This window comes from Cheilinus undulatus, linkage group 4 (genome assembly GCF_018320785.1).
Source record: "Cheilinus undulatus linkage group 4, ASM1832078v1, whole genome shotgun sequence".
Classification (NCBI taxonomy): Eukaryota; Metazoa; Chordata; class Actinopteri; order Labriformes; family Labridae; genus Cheilinus; species Cheilinus undulatus.
In genome coordinates, this window is record NC_054868.1 from 56,623,094 (window position 1) to 56,647,526 (window position 24,433).

Sequence of the window (24,433 nt, forward strand, 5' to 3'; positions counted from 1 at the left end):
CTTACAGCCGCTAGAGAAAGAAATGTGTCCGTAACCCCCCCCCCCCCCCCCCACACACACACACACACATTAAGCATGCACAACATACAAATAAAATCACTTAAAGTGAATTATTTCTCACAAAATAGCTTTATTTACCAGCATCTTCAGTGAGCAACACCAGCTCACTTTTGAAAACAGAAATTTACATTTCCAGAAATTATTCAGTTATGAATTTAAAACTGTGAAGTACAAACTCACCACAGCTTAAATGAGAAGGGTGTCTGACTGAACATACCTTACTAAAGGAACCTTGGACCACTCAGGACAGATTTCCTTCTCCAAGAGTAGAAAGAAAGAAAAATAATTTTTTTATTTTTATTGGTCGCCTACCCCTGGAGGTACGAGTCTTTATCAATGATTATCTTTATTATCTAATGTCACTGTTATCTGTTATGTAGTCTTTATTAATGATTATCTTTATTATCTAATGTCACTGTTATCTGTTAAGTAGTCTTTATTAATGATTATCTTTATTATCTAATCAGTCACTGTTATCTGTTATGTAGTCTTTATTAATGATTATCTTTATTATCTAATCAGTCACTGTTATCTGTTATGTAGTCTTTATTAATGATTATCTTTATTATCTAATGTCACTGTTATCTGTTATGTAGTCTTTATTAATGATTATCTTTATTATCTAATCAGTCACTGTTATCTGTTATGTAGTCTTTATTAATGATTATCTTTATTATCTAATCAGTCACTGTTATCTGTTATGTAGTCTTTAGTAATGATTATCTTTATTATCTAATGTCACTGTTATCTGTTATGTAGTCTTTATTAATGATTATCTTTATTATCTAATCAGTCACTGTTATCTGTTATGTAGTCTTTATTAATGATTATCTTTATTATCTAATCAGTCACTGTTATCTGTTATGTAGTCTTTATTAATGATTATCTTTATTATCTAATGTCACTGTTATCTGTTATGTAGTCTTTATTAATGATTATCTTTATTATCTAATCAGTCACTGTTATCTGTTATGTAGTCTTTATTAATGATTATCTTTATTATCTAATGTCACTGTTATCTGTTATGTAGTCTTTATTAATGATTATCTTTATTATCTAATCAGTCACTGTTATCTGTTATGTAGTCTTTATTAATGATTATCTTTATTATCTAATCAGTCACTGTTATCTGTTATGTAGTCTTTATTAATGATTATCTTTATTATCTAATCAGTCACTGTTATCTGTTATGTAGTCTTTATTAATGATTATCTTTATTATCTAATCAGTCACTGTTATCTGTTATGTAGTCTTTATTAATGATTATCTTTATTATCTAATGTCACTGTTATCTGTTATGTAGTCTTTATCAATGATTATCTTTATTATCTAATGTCACTGTTATCTGTTATGTAGTCTTTATCAATGATTATCTTTATTATCTAATGTCACTGTTATCTGTTATGTAGTCTTTATTAATGATTATCTTTATTATCTAATGTCACTGTTATCTGTTAAGTAGTCTTTATTAATGATTATCTTTATTATCTAATCAGTCACTGTTATCTGTTATGTAGTCTTTATTAATGATTATCTTTATTATCTAATGTCACTGTTATCTGTTATGTAGTCTTTATTAATGATTATCTTTATTATCTAATGTCACTGTTATCTGTGATGTAGTATATATTAATGAATATCTTTATGATCTAATCAGTCACTGTTATCTGTTATGTAGTCTTTATCAATGATTATCTTTATTATCTAATGTCACTGTTATCTGTTATGTAGTCTTTATTAATGATTATCTTTATTATCTAATGTCACTGTTATCTGTTATGTAGTCTTTATTAATGATTATCTTTATTATCTAATCAGTCACTGTTATCTGTTATGTAGTCTTTATTAATGATTATCTTTATTATCTAATGTCACTGTTATCTGTTATGTAGTCTTTATTAATGATTATCTTTATTATCTAATCAGTCACTGTTATCTGTTATGTAGTCTTTATTAATGATTATCTTTATTATCTAATCAGTCACTGTTATCTGTTATGTAGTCTTTTTTAATTAATATCTTTATTATCTAATCAGTCACTGTTATCTGTTATGTAGTCTTTATTAATGATTATCTTTATTATCTAATGTCACTGTTATCTGTTATGTAGTCTTTATTAATGATTATCTTTATTATCTAATCAGTCACTGTTATCTGTTATGTAGTCTTTATTAATGATTATCTTTATTATCTAATCAGTCACTGTTATCTGTTATGTAGTCTTTATTAATGATTATCTTTATTATCTAATGTCACTGTTATCTGTTATGTAGTCTTTATTAATGATTATCTTTATTATCTAATGTCACTGTTATCTGTTATGTAGTCTTTATTAATGATTATCTTTATTATCTAATCAGTCACTGTTATCTGTTATGTAGTCTTTATTAATGATTATCTTTATTATCTAATGTCACTGTTATCTGTTATGTAGTCTTTATTAATGATTATCTTTATTATCTAATCAGTCACTGTTATCTGTTATGTAGTCTTTATTAATGATTATCTTTATTATCTAATGTCACTGTTATCTGTTATGTAGTCTTTTTTAATTAATATCTTTATTATCTAATCAGTCACTGTTATCTGTTATGTAGTCTTTATTAATGATTATCTTTATTATCTAATGTCACTGTTATCTGTTATGTAGTCTTTATTAATGATTATCTTTATTATCTAATCAGTCACTGTTATCTGTTATGTAGTCTTTATTAATGATTATCTTTATTATCTAATCAGTCACTGTTATCTGTTATGTAGTCTTTATTAATGATTATCTTTATTATCTAATCAGTCACTGTTATCTGTTATGTAGTCTTTATTAATGATTATCTTTATTATCTAATGTCACTGTTATCTGTTATGTAGTCTTTATTAATGATTATCTTTATTATCTAATCAGTCACTGTTATCTGTTATGTAGTCTTTATTAATGATTATCTTTATTATCTAATCAGTCACTGTTATCTGTTATGTAGTCTTTATTAATGATTATCTTTATTATCTAATCAGTCACTGTTATCTGTTATGTAGTCTTTATTAATGATTATCTTTATTATCTAATGTCACTGTTATCTGTTATGTAGTCTTTTTTAATTAATATCTTTATTATCTAATCAGTCACTGTTATCTGTTATGTAGTCTTTATTAATGATTATCTTTATTATCTAATGTCACTGTTATCTGTTATGTAGTCTTTATTAATGATTATCTTTATTATCTAATCAGTCACTGTTATCTGTTATGTAGTCTTTTTTAATTAATATCTTTATTATCTAATCAGTCACTGTTATCTGTTATGTAGTCTTTATTAATGATTATCTTTATTATCTAATCAGTCACTGTTATCTGTTATGTAGTCTTTTTTAATTAATATCTTTATTATCTAATCAGTCACTGTTATCTGTTATGTAGTCTTTATTAATGATTATCTTTATTATCTAATGTCACTGTTATCTGTTATGTAGTCTTTATTAATGATTATCTTTATTATCTAATCAGTCACTGTTATCTGTTATGTAGTCTTTTTTAATTAATATCTTTATTATCTAATCAGTCACTGTTATCTGTTATGTAGTCTTTATTAATGATTATCTTTATTATCTAATCAGTCACTGTTATCTGTTATGTAGTCTTTATTAATGATTATCTTTATTATCTAATCAGTCACTGTTATCTGTTATGTAGTCTTTATTAATGATTATCTTTATTATCTAATCAGTCACTGTTATCTGTTATGTAGTCTTTATTAATGATTATCTTTATTATCTAATGTCACTGTTATCTGTTATGTAGTCTTTATTAATGATTATCTTTATTATCTAATCAGTCACTGTTATCTGTTATGTAGTCTTTATTAATGATTATCTTTATTATCTAATCAGTCACTGTTATCTGTTATGTAGTCTTTATTAATGATTATCTTTATTATCTAATCAGTCACTGTTATCTGTTATGTAGTCTTTATTAATGATTATCTTTATTATCTAATCAGTCACTGTTATCTGTTATGTAGTCTTTAGTAATGATTATCTTTATTATCTAATGTCACTGTTATCTGTTATGTAGTCTTTATTAATGATTATCTTTATTATCTAATCAGTCACTGTTATCTGTTATGTAGTCTTTAGTAATGATTATCTTTATTATCTAATGTCACTGTTATCTGTTATGTAGTTCTTATAGTGACTTCTTTTTTCAGAACCTTGTACACACGTCTAGTAGAACTTCCTGTTTTCACATAAATAAAAATATGACTTAGGCCATTATGCTAAGAGACTAACGATCTGGATTTTTAGTGGCAGGAATGGGCTTTCACAGTTTCCTGTGCACGTTTAAAAAACCAAACGTAACCAACACTGAAAGAGGAGGAGTGTAACCAACAGAGAGTTGGCTGCAGTGGTTGATATTGGGTATCTAGGCTGCTCTGAATGTAGAATCTTCTGGACTTAAACTCTGAAATAAAAACAACGCTGGTCTGAAACAACCCTAAGACAACAGGAGGGTTACCTGCCTGGCTCAGAAGATTAACATCTTCTCATAACCAAATTTATTTCCTTATTATAATGTTTATCTTTTGTTTGTGGAAAAATGTCATCAGCTGCGGCTGGTTTCTGTTGATAATCAAATCCTGACATTTATATCATCCTAAAAAATCAAATATCTGCGGGGCTCCACTGAGCTGAAGGCTATATATTAAAACTGTTGTTGTCAGGATGTATGTAGGGAGATTAAATATGCATCAACAGGCTTGCAGCTGCTCCCCTGTGATGAAAAACAACCCTTTATAGCACAGCGAGTGTTATTTAGGCCAGCTCATATAGCCGTCTGCATAAAGATGGTTAAATCTTAATGTACTGTTGGAGGAAAGTAGGTTGTCATGGACACATTAAGCCACATTTTATGAATATTACAGAGGATAAGCTGTGTTTGTGTTCATGTCTGTCAGTTAAAGCCCGTGTGTGTAGGCCTGTAGGCTGCCAGTGTGTGTGCGGCCTTAAATAATGTGTATGAATTCAGCATTCATCTCTTTGAGCGGGAATGTAGGTCAAAGCTTAAATATATCGTACTCATAGGATAACGCTGTGGTTTTTGGAAAGGGGGCAGCTCTGCAGGAAGATAAGGTCCACAGCTACTATCAGCTCTTTCTCAAATGTCATGGAGACGTGAGGCTTGTTTACTCATTAATCTGCCTTATGGATAATGAGACTGCAGCGCAGCAACACCACTCATGTGAATTATAGATGAATGCTTGTCCTCTTAGGTGGTAATAAGATTAATTTCATATAACATAACCATCATCCAGCTCAACCATTGTGCAGACCCTGCAGGCACGTGGCTGCTGCATTTCCCCAACACTGTCAAGACAAACAGCTGCACACAGACACAGTTTTCAGGCCTGAGTATATTTACCATGTTTCTAAGGGATAACTAGACGTTCCCAAGCTTCCTGTCACTTCAAAATAGCTAAGTGCTAGGCTAAGAGCTAACTTTAGTGCAGTCACTGCAGTTTTAGTGACCAGGTCCTTCAGAGTTTACTGATTAGACTAGGGTGATTAGGGTTTGACGTAATTGTTGTGTGATTTTCTGCTGATTCAGACGAGAATTCCCAACTCACGTGGAAGTCGCTCCGATTTTCAGTCTGATCGTGGCGGATCCAGGACAGCCGGCCTCAGCCCCAGTCTTTATTTCCCTGACTAGAACTCTGAGACAGACAGACTAGCTCAAAATAGATCTTTGGTCCATCTAAAACATTACAAAACATCAATCAGAAAAATGATTTATAATAAAGTAATGTTGGTCTTCTGGAAAATTCTGTCCTTTTATTCACTCAGCACTTGGTCAGGGCTCCTTTTGCATGAATTACTGCATCTATGTGACATGTCTGGGTTCAGGTCTGAATCAAACACAGTAAAACCAGGGTCAGCAAACCAGTTTCTGGTGGTTTTGGCTTCACTGTGGACTAGGGCTGAATGATTTGCAAAAATCTAATCACGATTTTTTTTTTCCAGATATTGCGATTGCAATTTAATATGTGATTATTATTACATTGACCAACTTAAGCATTTTTCAACGAGCAATAAATCAGTATTATGACCTACATTCAGTCAGACACACTCATCATACATTTAAACGTTTCATTGCAACTGTAAGTAGCTGACAGTTTGACTCTGCAGAGAAGATTCTGCTCTAAAGATGCTCCCTGGGTTACTCAGCAGCTGCTTTGACTTGTTTTAGAGAGCACACTCTATGAACCCCAAATGGATGGACACATAAAGGACAATGTTTATTGAAAAAAAAATTAAAATCAATTAATCCATAGTAGCATGAATCTGAATATGAGGGTCTAACAAGCTTCAGTCTATAAGAGGAGGAGGCTGGGGTGGAGGAGGTGGAGCTTTAGGCTATAAAGGAGGAGGCTGGAGTGGAGGAGGTGGAGCTTTAGTCTGTAAAGGAGGAGGCTGGGGTGGAGGAGGTGGAGCTTTAGGCTATAAAGGAGGAGGCTGGGGTGGAGGAGGTGGAGCTTTAGGCTATAAAGGAGGAGGCTGGGGTGGAGGAGGTGGAGCTTTAGGCTATAAAGGAGGAGGCTGGGGTGGAGGAGGTGGAGCTTTAGTCTATAAAGGAGGAGGCTGGGGTGGAGGAGGTGGAGCTTTAGTCTATAAAGGAGGAGCCTGGGGTGGAGGAGGTGGAGCTTTAGTCTATAAAGGAGGAGGCTGGGGTGGAGGAGGTGGAGCTTTAGTCTATAAAGGAGGAGGCTGGGGTGGAGGAGGTGGAGCTTTAGTCTATAAAGGAGGAGGCTGGGGTGGAGGAGGTGGAGCTTTAGTCTATAAAGGAGGAGGCTGGGGTGGAGGAAGTGGAGCTTTAGACTATAAAGGAGGAGGCTGGGGTGGAGGAGGTAAAGCTTTAGTCTATAAAGGAGGAGGCTGGGGTGGAGGAGGTGAAGCTTTAGTCTATAAAGGAGGAGGCTGGGGTGGAGGAGGTGGAGCTTTAGTCTATAAAGGAGGAGGCTGGGGTGGAGGAAGTGGAGCTTTAGTCTTTAAAGGAGGAGACTGGGGTGGAGGAGGTGGCGCTTTAGTCTATAAAGGAGGAGGCTGGGGTGGAGGAGGTGGAGCTTGTAAAGCTGCTGCTACAAAAGCAGACAGATGAAAAGGAAACCAGTATTCCCATGAAGCTTCTCAGCAGATGGAAGCATGAAGGGCTCTTAAATCTCCTGGTAGACTCTGACAGTACTGACTCCTGACTTGATAAAGACCAGTAGACCAACAGCAGCAGATGACATGGACCCCCAAACCATCACTGCCTGTGGAAGCTGGAAACATTGGACTTCAAGGACTGAAGGATTCTTGGCCTCTCTGATCCTCCTCCAGACTCCAGGACTTTAGAAAACGGAGCAGCGGCCCAGTTCTTCTTCTCCTTAGCCCAGTGAGACGCTCATAACATCTGTGGTTCAGGGATGGCTTTACTCTAGGAAGACCACACTTATGGTCCATTCCCTGGACCCGTCTATGTGGTGCCTCTTCATCCTCTGACTCCAGTCCAAACTTTCACTTTTAGAGAGATTTTTTTCATATTATGTTTTTGAAATGCACCTGTAATTGTCTCAGCATTTTTTAGAGGAAACTTTGTGATGTTGACATCTTTACATATCATCTGTGTTTAACCAGCTGCTCCCTGTTGTCCACCCTACATTTCCACAGCTCCATGTCCTTCTAGTTTTCTGGATTTTGTTAAAATCAAAAAATAAATCTTGAATGCTTTTGTAAAGGAGTCACAGATTCTGCCTTTATAAGTAAAGTCATCTCAGGTACCAGAGGGCCGAACCATCGTTCTACCTGCATTTATTTCCCAGGCAATAAAAAGAAAGACGTCATTGATTCAGGGTGGATGTATGTGGACAGTCAGAAATCTGTTTCCTCCAGTGCTGCCGTGCGTTTTGAGTGTATAGTTTTACCCGTTCTTCCAGTGAATAATGGATGATTAATTAAAAGCCCTGCATGGTCGACCTTGCTTTTTCATTGTGACGCCTCTCCCTGAATAACCAAGGTCATTCGAACGAGCTCTCTGTCTTTAACCTCTCACAGGAAGTTCAACATCAACAGCAGAAATGCAACAGGAAGGTCGACATGCATCAAGTTTCTCTTTTACATAAGCACACAGGACGACTGTGTGCGATGAAATGACGTGCATGTTTGCGTGTCCTTGCTGTGATATCCTTGTGAGATAGGGTTTGGTTTGCATCAGGGCCCAGGGTTAAGTTCAGGTTTATTGAGCGCTGATGCATGCAGAGAATCTAAATCCTGTACTTGAATGTCTTTGCATTTCATTTGAAACCGGAGCTTTTTCCTCTTTGTGTGCGTTCCATTCACAAATGAACCATCCAGCCGCTCAAGAGGAATGCTAATAATGTCACAGGAGAAGCAGGGTTGTGTGAGACATTTCGTTTTTAATGAACACAAAACGCCATTCACATAGAAGCTTTACTTCACATTGATACGAGGTCACATATAGGATCTCATCTCCACCAACAATCAGATCTGTGAAGTAGATCTGTGTAACCATGGTGACTCTTCACACGCACACAAATGTATTTCTCCCTTCCTCTATGCTGCCAGGAATATTTAATGGAACAGCAGCCACTTGTCAGAAGAAGTGAACAGATTTCTACGTCCAGTTCGCACCCAGCATGTCCGTCTAAAGTGTGGAGTTCAGTTTGTTTGTCCGGCCGGGTGAGAACAATGCCATTTGTTGTCTGATGATTCACAGACGCTTAAAAACGAGAAAACGGGAACATTTCACTATGAGAGGGGCTGTGAATGCCGTCCAAACTGTCTGTGGACCGAGGGTTTATGGTGCAGAGTGATAGCCAGGAGTTCATAGTTGGAAAGCTTGATGGAATAAAATGAAGTGACAGCAAACCACAGTCTGGATCAATGCTAACATTCAGCTTTTTACATGAGCTCTCAAATATGTACAAACCCAGGAACATTAACACATCACTGAGCCTCCGTTACGGCACAAGGCTTTTTTCTATCCTGCCTCGACGGCAGCCTCTCTGAACTGGCAGGTTGACAGCTGTCCTACGGTGGTTTATGAAGTTTTAGAGAAACTGAATAAGGCTTGAGCTGGTCTGGTACCAACAACAGCCTTAACAAAGCCTTAAAAGTAGTATCAGAAAGCCTGTCAGTGCACTGATTATGAACTATAATTAGCCCTGAATAGCTGGAACACTGTGGCTCAGACAGCTACATACCAGGGCTGCTGCTTGATGTTTGTGCATAAAAGAAGGATTAGAGGGGACGACTGCAAACGTTACAGCTGATGCCGTAAAGTCAGTCAAACCGTCCAAACTTCAGCGCTCCAACTTCAGCGCTAAAACCTCGGCGCTCAAACTTTTCTCTCCACACATTTAAAGGACATATATTAAGGACTGACCGTTATTGGCCTGGCGGACTATCAGGGCTGACTCTTTGGCCGGTTATCTGTCTCCACTCACAATACAATGACAGACTAGACATTAGCAGAATAGCCATGAGAGTCAGAGCAGCTGTATATGAGTTCATGAGGCCCACCTCACTTTAACCACATTTTTTCATCGTCTCTGATCATGAAACAGAAATCCTTCTCAAGTTGAAACCTCCTAAGACCCTGTGTGAACATCTCAGGACATTACATTTTGTCTTTCCTATGGAATTCTTGAGAAAATTCTCAGAAAGTTTGAAGTGTAAAGAATTTGCTTTGATTTTTTTCATAGAAATTCTGGTGATATGTTTGTATATTTTGGAGGGTTTCATTTGAAGCTCTTTGATTTTTTTGGGAATGTTAATGGGAATTTGGGAAAATCATTTGGATGTTTGAGGTAATGTGTTTGGAAATTCTTGGAAATACTTGAATTTTCAGGGAAATTTTCTTGAACATTTGTATGAATTTATGTGAATTTTGGGGGATGTTTTACTGGAATGCTTGGGCTTTTTGATAAAGTTTAACTGAATCATCTGGGAAATAAATTAATATTAGGGTACTTTTCATGGAAAACTTATAACTAAGCATTTTCACTGAGATTTTAGGGAATGTTTTGGCCTTTGTCCAGCCTTAACAAGTCCTTGTGGTCTAGAATTATAATGATTCCCTGCTAAAGACCCCAACAACAACCAACTGGCCAACAGACAGTCAAAACATCTGCTCTATAACCAATCCAGGTCTGTATTTTAAGCAGAATCCAGGATTTTCAGGAGATGTGTGGACAACATTTTTGTTCAAAACTACTTCCTGTTTGAAGATCAAGCTGAGGTTCTAATCTCATCCGATCATAGAGATCTTAAATAAATGAGAAACTAAAAAGAAAAGCTCAGGTCTCAGGAGGTTATAGTTGATTTACTCCTTTTAAAATAAAAATTGAAGAAGCGCTTGTTTTTCATTACTTAATATCTAATTTAGAACGGTAAACCCAATCACCAAAAGAAACACTGATTGATACGGCCTCCAGTCATCTTTATGAAACTGTCCCACCTGTTTCTACGCTCCTGACACCCACGGTATCAAAACTGAAGCTCCAGTACCATTGACACAGATTCATTTATATTCTGTACAGCTGTTAATGATCTAATACCTGGCATCCTAGCTGCCTTTTCAGTTTAATATAGGTTGACCCGTATTTCAGAAACTCTAGAGACAGACGTTTGTGTTAAAAACTTTGGGTTTCTCCAAGGATCTTTGGTTGGCTTCTGCCGAGGTCAGACGTCAGCATGAATATAGCCTGATATTAGCAGTTTTAGGGTATCAGGGCATGTCGGCTGTGAAAATTGATAGTTTTATATTTTGTAGTGGGTCATTGTGAAGACCACATCTGGGACGCATCACTATCTCCTTCCAAAAAGTCTAGAATGTTTGATTTTTCTTTCAGTTCGTACAGAGCGATCTGCACATGCAAACGTCACAGATGTAAACGAACCAAATGACAAAGCAAAGGAGGAATGAAGCTGGTGCTTGTTGGTGATGTTTGCTGAAATATAACAACATCCCAGCTTTTATGAGGCTGTGAGAAACGTTGGCGAGAATAAGCAGACATACCTGCTGAGTCGCTACCATTAGCATTAGCATCAGACTAGCGAACCATACTTATATCGTCTGGACAAACAGATACAGAACACAGCGAAACTGAATGTTTTTTAGTCCTTTTCTGCAGGTTGCCTCTTACACTCGTCCTTCCAACACCGTCACGTCAGTCATGGTGCCACAGGTCAAGTCATGGCACGAGTTCATGGCTCTGCGATCATCTTTTCTGACACAGTCGTAACAGACTGTGTCGTCTGACCTCGGCATTAAATGTAAGGAGATACCATAAGCTGGACTACTGCTGATGTTATGGAAGCTATGTCAGAAATCCTTCTTTTGTGCACAGAGCAAGGCCAAAAACCAAAAGCAGCAATAAAACCCACTCTGCTTTAGTACTATTCAGTTGGGTTAAGTAATTATGCAGACATCTAATGCAGCAGTATCTGCCAAAGCTCAAGAGGTCTCAGAATCAGTCTCAGGAAGGAAGGAAAGAGTATCAAACATCTTAGCTGAGTGTGATCACGCTCTATTGGATGTGTGTTTCCTCTTGTGTATGTAAATCCACTTCTCAGATGCGAGCCATCGCCACAACTACCGAAGAGGGCAGGAGGAAAAGATACAACGTAATTTGGTCTTTCTAAAAAGTAGCTGTATATTGATTTTGATTCTTTTTGGCTGAAGCAAAGTGGTTTTAAGAGAGAGGGACAGGGAGGTAGAACGTTGAGAAGAAAGGAGGGAGGGAGGGAGGGGTTGGGAACAGGGAGTGGAAAGATGAGGAGAGGTAGCTGTAGAGGTGGCTGACAGCGGAGACTCTTAAAGCATCAGGAAGAGGCCGGTGAACCACACCAGCATCTTATTTAAAGGACATGTAGACATGGATGTTAGTGAAAGAACACAGAGACTCCAGCACTGACGTGGAACTAACTCTAACTCCAGGATGACCGGCCTCCTCAGTCGGCAGCAGTGAACGGACTATTTACCCATAATCACATGCATGTGTACAGATGAACATGGCCGCTCTGTTGTGAACAGCTAGAACAGCAAAGGTAGCACAAGCTGTGCTCCAAATGCCATTCATTACAATTAATAGTCCTGACAACATTTTAGGATCTGAGGCCAACCGTTGGAGCATTTCCTGCAACTTAGAACTGCAGGAAACCGTTTATCATGGAGCCCTGAATGAAATCAAGCCGAACCCAGGCCTGGACTGCTCTCTGATCTGATAAACAGTTTGCCTTTGATTGAATGTCCAACCCCAGCCAGCCAGAAGCCACTAAAGCATGTTTTTAACGGATTATGGTTTCTGATAATGTCTAGAAACATTCAATGTGCTTTCTTTATCACCCTTGTCTCTGTGTGCACTCTTTAATTCTAACGGGTTTTCCTGAGGGGCTGAAGTTCCACCAGGAAACATTTGGTTCATGAGAAACCTTAAAAAGGCCGACTGTTTCATTAAGAACCTTTAGAATCAGAGAACCCCTGTGAAATGACAGCTCTAACATGTTTCAGCGGTATTTAACGTGCAGTTTCTAGAGGAGACCGTTTGAAAATACACGGGTTCTCCACAGAGCCCTAAAGGCAGGATCTTGTTAGCAGGCCTGAAGTTGGGAAAGTTCTGGATACGACGCCCAGAGAGGGTTCCAGAGGGAACCTTCATAATATAGGAATGATATCTATAGAGCCTCTCATTGGTTGTTGTAGAAGTGCCGTGAAGATAGGGAGGTTGTGGGAGGGTTCATAAGGCCAGCCAGTGGTTCTTAGTAGAACATTTTATAGGACTCTAACCCTAACCCCCTGTGCCTAACCTTTTACTTTTGGACCTTTTTGTTTGTTAGAACCCTTTTAATGAACTACAGTGGATTTCTGTGAGAACCTTTATTTTTAGAACTTTGGTTATGAACCCAAAAAAGTGGGACATGTTTGATTGAACCTCGTAGATGACCACTTGGGGATCATGACACCTTAGAGGGGTCTTACTTAAACTCAAGATGGATGAACCTCTAGAGCAGGTTCTAGGGTAAGGGTGCTATCACAACACTGCAGGTTTCACAGTGGAACCTCTTAAATGGGATTCTGGGCGGAAATCTTGAGAGGAACCTTTACAGGTAGAACGTTCTGAGATAGGGGTTTTATTTTAAAAGGTTCTAGATCACCCCTGGAGGATTTGAGGGTTAGGGTGCCATCACAACATTGTAGGGTTCACATTAAAAACCCCTCACATGGGATTCTGGGAGGCAGTCTTGCAGGACTCTCAAAAGGGCTCTGGATCAAACTAAAACAATAGGGAGGGGTTCTCCGTCTTACACGAGGTCCTGTTCCGTGAACAGTTCTTAACAGAACCTGGCACTTTAGAGCTCCTGGATTTGATGTATATTTTTGTATGACGACAATAAAGAAACCTGATCTAAGATGGCAGAAATGTTTTTGAATCGACTCCTATTGCTGATTAAGGTTGGAATAATTTCACCAATCTTTCTATTTTACTCTGAATAGAACCCAGAACCCAGAACCCAGTGGAACTTTAAAAGAAGGCTAGTTCAGGTACATAATCTGGATTTCCCATTGAGGACAAGGCAAAGACCTCTGCACTGTTCTAGTGAGAACCTTTTATTTCTAGAGAGTATAAACCCATTCAAAGCAGCTTTTTCTCTGCTAATGAAGAGATGAGGGGTCATTTAGAGCCCCTCACTCATTTTAGTTTAAATGGAGGGAACAGATGTGACTGCCGTCCGAAAAGCTGACAATAAGGAAAATGTATTTTCAGATTATGGACAAGGCGGCCGATCTACCAGCAGCTTCAGCTTCTCGTCTACAGTAGAAGCTCCAGTTTATCTGTACACAGGCAGCGAGAATGGGCAAGATTTCATCAAAAGGGGTCGAGTAGAGCTGGATTGAATTGGGCGGCGAGATCACCATGGCAACGAGGACCTCCGCGGTGTGGAGCATGAGGGGAATGTGGGAGGGGAGTTTCATGCTGAAGTGGTCTAAAGTGGAAGGAATCGCTCTTCACTTTCTCTTTTTTTTTTAACGGTTCTGGGAGATTCTCATGGCTGCGGTCCAAACACTCACTGTAATGAACTCTTCACACACACACACACACACACACACACACACACACCATTACATCACATATAACAACAGTTATATAACAGGCCCGTGTGGACACTCAGGTCATTTACATCAGCGCCCACGGGCCAAATAAATATAAATACTCAGAATTCATGTTCCCTGATGGCAGCAACACAAAGCAAAAATGTAAACAAACACATAATGAACCATAAAACCAAGGGATTGCACATTTCAGAGATCAGAGGTTAATTATCTACTCTAAACAGATGATGTTATCAGAAACACACATTAAAAAACACTCCTTATTTCTGAGTCATTCACAAATCCTGCCATCAGCTAAGTCACAACGTCACAATGGTGATATTTTAGTCTTTAGAAATTCTACTTCTCTAATTTTAGGTACTGTACATACTCATGGGGATTTTAAATGTTGCAGACAACTGACTGACATTTCTCGCTCTCTTCTGCAGATTGTGTTCGGAGGGAATGTTTTAGGAGTTGTGTTGGAGGGAAGTCCGGCCGAGACCTAGAAAAGAGAGAGAAAGCAGAAATCAGGGCATGTAGAAATATCTGAAAGAAGGACCTGGAAGATGTTGGTTTCTTTTTTCTCTATGGCAACCAGCAGTAATTTCAGGTTATTTTCGGACCGTGATTTGAACAGCAGCCATTACACAGACTGTAGAAGAAGTAAGAAAAAGCAGGTCTGACACCTCTCAGGTAGTTTTCAACCAGACTCTGTTTGTGCAGATGGGTTTGATACACATCGCTTTGTCTCCATCAGGCTGTCCTGGTTCTGATCTGTCACTGACAGACTGTCTCACGCTAAAGCAAATCCTACTTTAGCTCCGCAGTAGAGGATTGGAAAAAATGCTGTGAAAGCACCATCATGGACGCCCCAATGGAAGATGGACATGATAAAAATCCCCTCAATGCCTTAAATCCCTGTTTGGAAGGTAAAAATGGAACCCTTTGAAGCTTTCTTTGTTGGAAAATCTGGCAGGATGCCCTCTTTAGGGCCTTCTTAGTAGGATATACAGTCATGGACGAAAATGTTGGCACCCCTGGAATTTTTCCAGAAAATACACCATTTCTCCCAAAAATTATTGCAATCAACAAATGTTTTGGTATACATGTGTTTATTGCCTTTATGTTCATTGGAACAACACAAAAAATCCTAAGGAAAAAGACAAAATTGACATAATTTTTCACAAAACTCAAAAAATGGGCCGGACAAAATTATTGTCACCCTCAACTTAATATTTGGTCTCACACCCTTGGGAAAAAATAACTGAAACCAATCTCTTCCTCTAACCATCAACAAGCTTCTTACTCCTCTCAGCTGGAATTTTGGACCACTCTTCTTCTCCAAACTGCTCCAGGTCTCTCAGATTTGAAGGGTGCTTCTTCAACAGCAGTTCTGAGATCTCTCCATAGGTGTTCAATGGGATTTAGATCTGGACTCATTGCTGGCCACTTCAGAACTCTCCAGCTTTGTCTCCAACCATTTCTTGGTGCTTTCTGAGGTATGTTTGGGGTCATTGTCCTGCTGGAACACCCATGACCTCTGACCCAGACCCAGCTTTCTGACACTAGGCCCTACATTGTGGCCCAAAATCTTTTGATAGTCTAGATTTCATGATTCCTGTCACACAGTCAAGGCACCCAGTGCCAGAGGCAGCAAAACAACCCCAAAACATCCTTGAAGCTCCTCCATGTTTGACTGTAGTTACTGTGTTCTTTTCTTTGTAGGCCTCATTCTGTTTTCTGTCAACAGTAGAATGACGTGCTTTTCCAAAAAGCTCTACCTTAGTCTCATCTGTCCACTAAATGTTCTCCCAGAAGGATTGAGGCTTACTCAGGTACATTTTTGCAAACTCCAGTCTGGCTTTTTTCTGTCTCTTTGTCAGCAGTGGGGTTCTCCTGGGTCTCCTGCCATAGCGCTTCATCTCATTCAGATGACCACGTATGGTCCCAGCTGACACTTTTGCACCCTGAGTCTGCAGGACAGCCTGAATCTGTGTGGAAGTTGACTGAGGATGTTTATCCACCATTCCAACTATCCTGCGTTGCATTCTTTTGTCAGTTTTTCTCTTCCGTCCACGTCCAGGGAGATTAGCCACAGCTCCATGGTTATAAACTTCTTGATTATATTACACACAGTGGACAAAGGAATCTCAGGATCTCTGGAGATGGTCTTTAACCTTGGGATTGTTCATATTTTTACTCTATTTTGCTTCTTAAGTCCTCAGATGATTCTGGGCTCTTCTTTCTCTCCTCCATGCTTGGTGTGACACACACAGACACACAACACAAAGGTTGAGTCAACTTTTAGACATTCTAACTGGCTTCAGGTGTGATTTCTAGATTGCAGCACCTGTTACTGCCACAGGTGAGTTTAAATGAGCATCACATGCTGGAAATAAAATGATTTACCCACAGTTTAAAAAGGGGGACAATCATTTTGTCCAGCTAGTTTTTTTAGTTTTGTGTAAAATTATGTCAATTTTGGCTTTTTTCTTCGAAATTTTTCTATTGCTCTAATGCACATAAAGGCAATAAACATGTGTATGCCAAAAACATTTGTAATTGCAACAATTTCTGGGAGAAATGGTGTATTTTCTGGAGAAATTCCAGGGGTGCCAACATTTTCATCCACGACTGTATTTGACAAAGTGCCCTCTTTGGAGGCTTCTTAGAGGGCACATTTTGATAAAGTGTCTACTTTGGGGCTCTCCAAGTGGGGAAAGTGTGACATTGTGTCCCTTCTGGAGCCCTCTGAGAGGGTAAAATTTGACAGAATGCCCTGTTGGGTTCCTTCTTAGAGGTTAAAACATGAAAAGGTGCTCTCTTTGAGACTTATTTGATTGCAAAATTTAGAAAAGTGTCCTCTTTGGTTCCTTCTTAGAGGGAGAAGTGTGACAAAACTTCTTTGACATTTTTTTTTTTTTTTAGTCTTTGCCCCTCAAACATCCAGAGTCCTCTGCTGATACGGTCAGTATCATTTTGTGTTGAAGAAGACTAAAGTTTGCTGTGAGGTCATAAACTCATCCATCTGGTGTTCACTGAGATCATAAATCCACTGAGAAGCAGGCTCGTTTCCTCACACATCTTTAGGAGTGGCCCCCTGCTGGCCGTTAACAAATCTACAGGATAAAGCCACTGGGCATTGGAATCACTGTTGAAACCACAAGGCTATCATCCTTCGTAGACAACGCATTAACAGGGATTTATATCCATTTTGGGCTTTTGGATACTGAGTGGTAATCCTTTATTCTGTGTGTATGCACCTGAGTGTGTCCTGTAAACAGGTGGTCTGGGACGCCTCCATCTACACTGACTGATTGTAAACAATGGTGCATACAGAGGGTACGAATGGGACGTCCCAGTCAGTGCAGGTCTCTGAAGCTCCATGAGCTGAGGTGCAGAGAGCTTGTACTGGTGAGAAATAAACCAGGATATTTTAGCTGAAGTTTATCCTGATGATAGTCACCCTGGCCAGTCTAGATCTCCATGGAAGACTAGAGATATTTCTGCAGCTGTAACATTACGTGATGAAGGCCACTGGACCAAGCTGCTGGTTTTCAGTAGCTCTTACATGCTGTAGCATTCAGTTACTGATGAATATAATCTACTCCAGTCACACACCTCTTATTCTTACCTGAAAGGAAAAGGACAGGTAGAGACAAAACGTCCTGTTATATCATTCACAGTTTAAATAAAGTAGACTTTTTAGAATAACTACTTCTAGTGGGTCAAATATTGAAGTTATTTCCTTGTTATTTTTCTATTAAGCTGAAATATTCAGCCCTTACAGTTTATAGTAAGGCTGCAGGATGAATGCTAAGAGCTGAACTGTGTGATTTTGTCACATTAGAAAGAAATGGGAGGTAATGACGGTTTAACAGGTGTTTGGCTCTTGTTTTTATCAGTGCCCTATTGTGCAGACGGCCATGTTTCAGAATGTTCTGCCACTCAGCCTAACAGAGCAGTCATGTGACATGCTGAAAGTGGCGTCAGTGCACTGAAACAGCTCATCAGCTGAATGCACTATCATCCAAGCTAAAGGACAAAAGCTCCAGAGGGTTATTTAGCAGCTTCCAGTCCCATAATGCTGTCTGTCTGTGTGTATCATGTTGGAGCTGATGAATATTGATCCTCAGGTCATTACACTGCAGTTACTGCAAAGAAGAGGAGAACCACTGGAGGAGCGGCTACTGAATCTGCTAGAGGACAGGGGAGGTTTTGCAATAGTTTCTCTCACAGCAGAGAGTACATGCAATATGCATGAGACTAGAGTTGTTCTGATTCTGATACCAGTCTCAGAAATATGTCTGATTCTGCTTAAATGCAGGTATTGGTATCAGCGGGTACACGAGTTCACGCGCCGATCCTATACCGTTTGATTCAGCTTTATATTTAGTAGTGATGCACGATAGCTATTTTATTGAACCGATACCAATAATCGATAACTTCCTACTCCTTATAACCAATAAGAACCCATACATTTTTTCCTCAACTGTTGATTTAAAAAAAGAAGTTTGTTTGATGTATTTCTGCACATCTGTGGGTAAGAAGGGGTTAATATGTAGTGAGCAAAGATATTTATAACAAATTCTGACATCACTACTGTTTACATGAGAAAACAAACAACGACTCTGGCTTTACAGCTGTTATTTTTGTAGTTCAACAAACAACTGACAGACGTTTTCCCTTGAAATGAGTTAAAGTATCTTGTCTAGTGGTCAAATCTGACATTTCAATCAACTAAACAAGAACTCAGCTGACTCATGTCAAATCAGACATAAAACCCAATAACAGCCGGCCGTCATGCTTAACAAATGGAGATGGTTGGGGGTCTGCGTGTTTTCTTTTTGCTTAAGTCAGAATTAAAGTGAGCTGATGTTTTACATAAAGACTTAAATGTGCACTGACTAGGGCTGTCACGATATCAGATTTTCACTTCACGATTATCCTGGGCAAAAAATGTCACGATAACAATATCATCACAATATCAATAAAAATGTAAATATGGGACAATCAATCAAATTTATCTTTATTTATGTTGTGTTCTCTCTTTTGGCAGCTGAACTACACTCTACCTGTCTAAGGAGGTAAGAGACTGTATGAAAACAGTGACTGTACAGCTGAAGATAAAAAGTGCAATTACACTGGATAGCTAAAAGGTAACCTGATGAACTGATCAACAGAAAATCCACATGGTGCAACATCTGCTATAATTACAATACTAACTTAAACAAAATCATTGGTGGACAGCAGGGACACAACTGAAGAATGACAACTAATAACTTTGGAGTAATCCACTGTCCACTGAACAATCCCTGGCATATTCTTCTTTTTCTGTTTCCAAACTGTGTTCAAGTGGCACTGGATCATTTACACCATATTATCATATACACATTTTTAACATGATACTGAAATTTTATTTTTTAATATCATGATCACGCGACAGCCCTAGCAGACATAAGTCAGATCAGAAACAGGTTAAAAATGTAAAGTCCACCGTGGTCTGTGGCCAAAGTTCTGTTCCTAACGTGGATCAGACTCAATGAAACCACGTCAAACAGAGAGCCGGGATACGTCTATGAGAGCGGCGGTGGATCAGGAGACTGTCAGACTGAGTTTGTCATTTATTAGCGTTGCACCTTTTGGCTCTGGCAAACTTTCGGCAGTTTCCAGTGCCTGCTGAATCAGCACTCTGCCTAGCTGTGGCTTGGTCCTAACGCCCGCGGCTCATGACTAATGCCGCTTCTTTTTAACGTTGTTGGGATGAAGACTAAGTGACTTAAAAGATCCGTTGTGTTAAACTTCAGGACTTTTTCCTCTCTTTGGGATCTTCGTGGGGCAAGTTTTACAACCACTGTCGTGTTATCCTCCCCGTAAATACTTAAGTACTCCACCGTGTTGTTAGCCTCTTAGCACTGAGGCTGCTTCCTCTTCTACTCTGGTGCCAACAGCAGGTCTCCTACTGCGGCGCCACCTACCGTTCCAGAATGTATAGTTTTGTGAGAAAGAGAACAAATGCCTTTTTTATTTGCCAACCCCATTATGTCATTGGGTCCCGCAAGGCTCTGTTTTAGGTCATTCATTAGTGTCATTCCATTTTTTTTGCTGATGACTTGCAAATTTATCTTCCTATGACCCCTAAAGGAAATTCTTTAACAGTCTTACAAAACTGTTTAAAAGATGTAAAATCATGGAAGGAGTTAAACTTCTTACATTTAAATGAAAATAAAACTGAAATAATAGTGTTTGGAAAATCTGAACTCCTGAATGTGTCGACAGTGTTCTTGGTCCGTTAGCCTCCTACTGTCGACCTTTTGTGCGTAACCTTGGTGTCATCTTTGACAGCTGCTTCAAATTTGACCATCAGATCAGTTTGGTGGTCAAGACCAGCCTCTTTCAGCTGAGACTGCTGGGGAAGGTCAAGCCCTACCCTCCTCCAAATGACTTAGAGAGGGTAATTCACATGTTCATCACCTCTCACTTAGATTATTGTAACTCTATGTATGTTGGTCTGGACCAGTCGTCTCTGCGTCGCTTGCAGCTAGTTCAAAATGCGGCTGCACGGCTTCTGACTGGCAAGAGATGCCAAGACCACATCACACCGGTGCTGGTTCTCTCCACTGGCTTCCTGTCAGTTTCAGGGTTGAGTTTAAAATGTTGCTTCTTGTCTTTAAGGCATTGCATGGATTGGCACCATATTTGTCTGAGTTGTTGCACCAACATACTCCAATCAGAGCGCTGAGGTCCACACACCAGATGCTTCTTGATGTTCCTAGGTGCAGTCTTAAAACCAGAGGTGACAGGGCGTTTGCTGTGGCTGCTCCTAGACTGTGACCAGTTTACCTCTGAACATTAGAACTGCTGAGTCATCAGATCATTTTAAATCTTTGCTGAAAACTCACTTATTTGCACTGGCTTTTAATACAAGTTGAACTTGACATTTTGACATGTATTCTCTTTGATACTGATGTTGTTAGATCAGTATGTGTTTTATGTGTTTTCTGTGTTTTCTGTGAGTCATTTATTGTGCTTTTACTGTTATGTCAAACCCTGTAAAGCACTTTGGTCAACTAAGGTTGTTTTTAAATGTGCTATATAAATAAACTTTGACTTGACTTTATTATGGGTGGGTTTTATCGGTTAATATTTCATTATCGGGATTATTGAAAATATGTAAAATATTTGCAACACTGGCCGATAATTTATTGGTGCCAATAATTAATGTGCATCCCTTATATTTTGCTTTGTTTAGCCATGCTAAATGTTTGCACTATAAAACAGAAATATTCTTCTTCACTGCCTGAAAACACTGCATGACTGAGCTACCTTTTTTTAGAGCAGTGAAGAAGAACGAAAGGATCCGCCGCAGCAGTAGAGAGTGTCGTCTGTGTGACAGTTTTATCTGAATGTGATGTTAAAACGCCGTCCAGACCGGCGGCGGCGTACACGACAGGAAGTGACACAGTTTATCTAAAGTTAAATGACCATAAATCGCTGCCTCTTACTCGTTTTTCCTCCTGAAGCTAGCTGTTGTTCCTTCATTGATGATTTTGAATCCTTACAGCAGCATTTTCAGCGAGCCTGGAACCCGTGGGACTTTTGGGGACGTTAATGATTAAACCCACACCAGTAAACCTGATATAAAACGTGTTTTTATTCAGTTTAGTTGACTTACGAACATTTATTACCGCTAGCTTGAATGCTAACCGTCATATTGTTTACTCTTTGTGCGGGTCTGTCAGCCAATAGCAGGCTGTTCTGTAATCACATGATGCTGCCTGGATAGAGCATAAAGGAGAGAGACAGTCTGTGCTGCAGCCTCTTGTACTATTATTTTAATATTCATCAGTAAAACTCAATAATCAGCAGAAAAACTACTTCAGGCTCACAGAGATGCTGGACATGATGGTTCTATTGTTGATCCATGTTCTGAGTCAGATACAGGTCTAAGATAATTATCTAGTCTGAACAGACAGTCCAGAAAGTTCTCACCTTGGAACATCTCTACATGGGACCTTCTCAGAAACTAGCAGACACCCAGTGCTACCCGGCCGACCAATCACAGGGCTTGTTTTCTTCATAGTTCTGACGCATAGATACGCTTTCTAGGAGATGCAGGTCAGGTGACGTGTGCAGACTTCTAAGTCCAGAGCTACATGCACCTACAGCGTATCTAATAGTACAGACTTGGTGTGAAAGTATAATCAGCCTGTAGCCCTCTAAAAATCTTTACAGTTTGATTTGAATTTTATCAGCTGGACTGTTAAAAAGAATCCTCTGATGCTCACGGCCGAAGTCCCCTCCTGTTATTGTTCGCCGCTGAGAGCGGGGATATTTTCCACCCTGATCTGAGAGAAACAAATGAAGTGGTTTTCCATCTGCAAACATGCAAATACATTAAACAGCCTGAAGGACTGAAAACTGATGGTGCAATAAAGCCACCAGTGAACATACTAACAGTCATCTAAGTGTTCTTATGGCAATATTTGTTGATTTTATTGATGCAGAAAAATCAGCAAATGTCAGATATTTATATTTTACTCATAAATGTAGTGAAATGTGCCAGGGTTTGTGCAGACTCATAACTGCTGAGTTCAGCTGATGTAGTGTAATGTCTGTACCCTGATTCATCTAAATCAAAGAACAGGATTCGTTTGATTACATTTCACTACGCTGAGCCGTCTGCTTAATGTGAAAAGTGAGAAAATGAGGTTTATCTTTAAGAAGGAATACATTAGCATAAACTGGCAATTAGCATACGTTTCTGAGATTGTAAAAGCCGCGACAGGAAGATGCAGTTTAAGGTCCCCTGGTCTTCACTCTCCACTTCTTTAGCAGAGATTTCTCCTCAAACTGAAAAAGCAGTTAGAAGATTCTGACAGTCTCTGAGGTTTATATCAGGTATTAGTTCTCAGAACACCAGAGAGTGTGATTTTAGACGCTGATAGAACAAAACTACTGAAGTTATTCATGACAACTTTAGTTTCTGTACGCGCTCTATCAGCCTTTACCACCAAAGTACCGCTATCTTTTTTCTAACCATACTGTATCCTGTATCACTTCACATGAAATCACAAGTGATCTCAGCTTACAGCAGTGATGCTCAACGCGTGGCTCCTGAGCCACATGTGGATCTTCTTTGTCGTCATCTGAAATATTTTTGGCCCAGAAAACCTTAAAAAAAGGAAACTTTGACCTCAGAAACTATCCATTGCAAGCTACATTCTTCTGAAGACACAGCTTTAATTGTTAACCTTTTTTTTTGTCTGTATATTTCTATTGCCATTTTTTGCAACCTCCCCTTATTTTTCCTTTTTTCGCTCCATTTTTCTGCTTTTTAAGCCCATTTTGCCACTATTGTCCTACTTTTGGCCCTTTTTTAAATCTTTTGTTGACTCTTTTATCCTGCTTTTGCTATTTGAAAAAGTTTCCTTCTTTCTTGCTCATTTAACCTTCGCCATTGAATGTCACTTCTTTTTGCTGTTTTTTCCACTCTTGCTGCTTTTGCCCATTTTAGTCTTTTTTTTTTGCAACATTTTACCGCTTTTTTACCATTTTTTGCTGCCTGTAACTCATTTCTCTCCATATTTTTGCCATTTATTTTCCTAGTTTTTGTAATTTTATGCCTAGTTTGCCCCTTTTCACCCACTTCTTTGCTGCTTTTTGAATGTTTTTTTTCCCACGTTAACTTCTATTTATTGCCACTTAAACCCATTTTTGCCACTTTTCTCTACTTAGACCGTGGCTCTTTCAGAGGTCATTTTTAACAGTTTGGCTCTTTGGTTGAGTAACACTGACTTACAGGTTCTTTGTAGATGACGTGACTAAGCAGTGAGGAACTCCCATTGGGGGGAAGTATTGATTTCTGCATAGAGAAACATGACCAAAAAGGTCCTATAGTTAGCTGTTGACTAAGATGCCAAGTGTTCAAAGTGTGAAAATGAAAACATTCTTTGTTCTTAAGCTGCTTTGGTGTCCTGAAAATAGTGAAATATTGTGACAAAAATAAAAAGTGTTTAAGTATCCACGGTGAAACGGCAGCTTAAAAACAGCCTCCATCTAAAGTCTGGACGAGCGGTCTGGCCTGCATTTCCTCAGCTGACGTCCGTCCTCTCTCCTCCACCCTGACAGGAAACCGGTCTCTTTGAACAGATCCAGATCATGAGGCTCAGGAGAATGGAGAATGTTTGTGTTTTAGATTTCTATACCAATCTGAATTTTGGGGGGT

The 24,433-nt window shown here is 38.9% G+C and overlaps 1 protein-coding gene across 1 annotated transcript in view; it reads right to left on the reverse strand.

The window, feature by feature from the left end:
- Positions 1 to 8,483: 8,483 nt before the first annotated feature.
- The window catches only part of atpv0e2 (ATPase H+ transporting V0 subunit e2), a 28,127-nt gene continuing 12,177 nt past the window's right edge, over positions 8,484 to 24,433 (reverse strand). The window contains exon 4 of the mRNA XM_041784844.1: positions 8,484 to 14,707. The gene's annotated coding sequence lies outside the window, so the exon portion shown is untranslated. The remainder of the gene's footprint in view (positions 14,708 to 24,433) is intronic.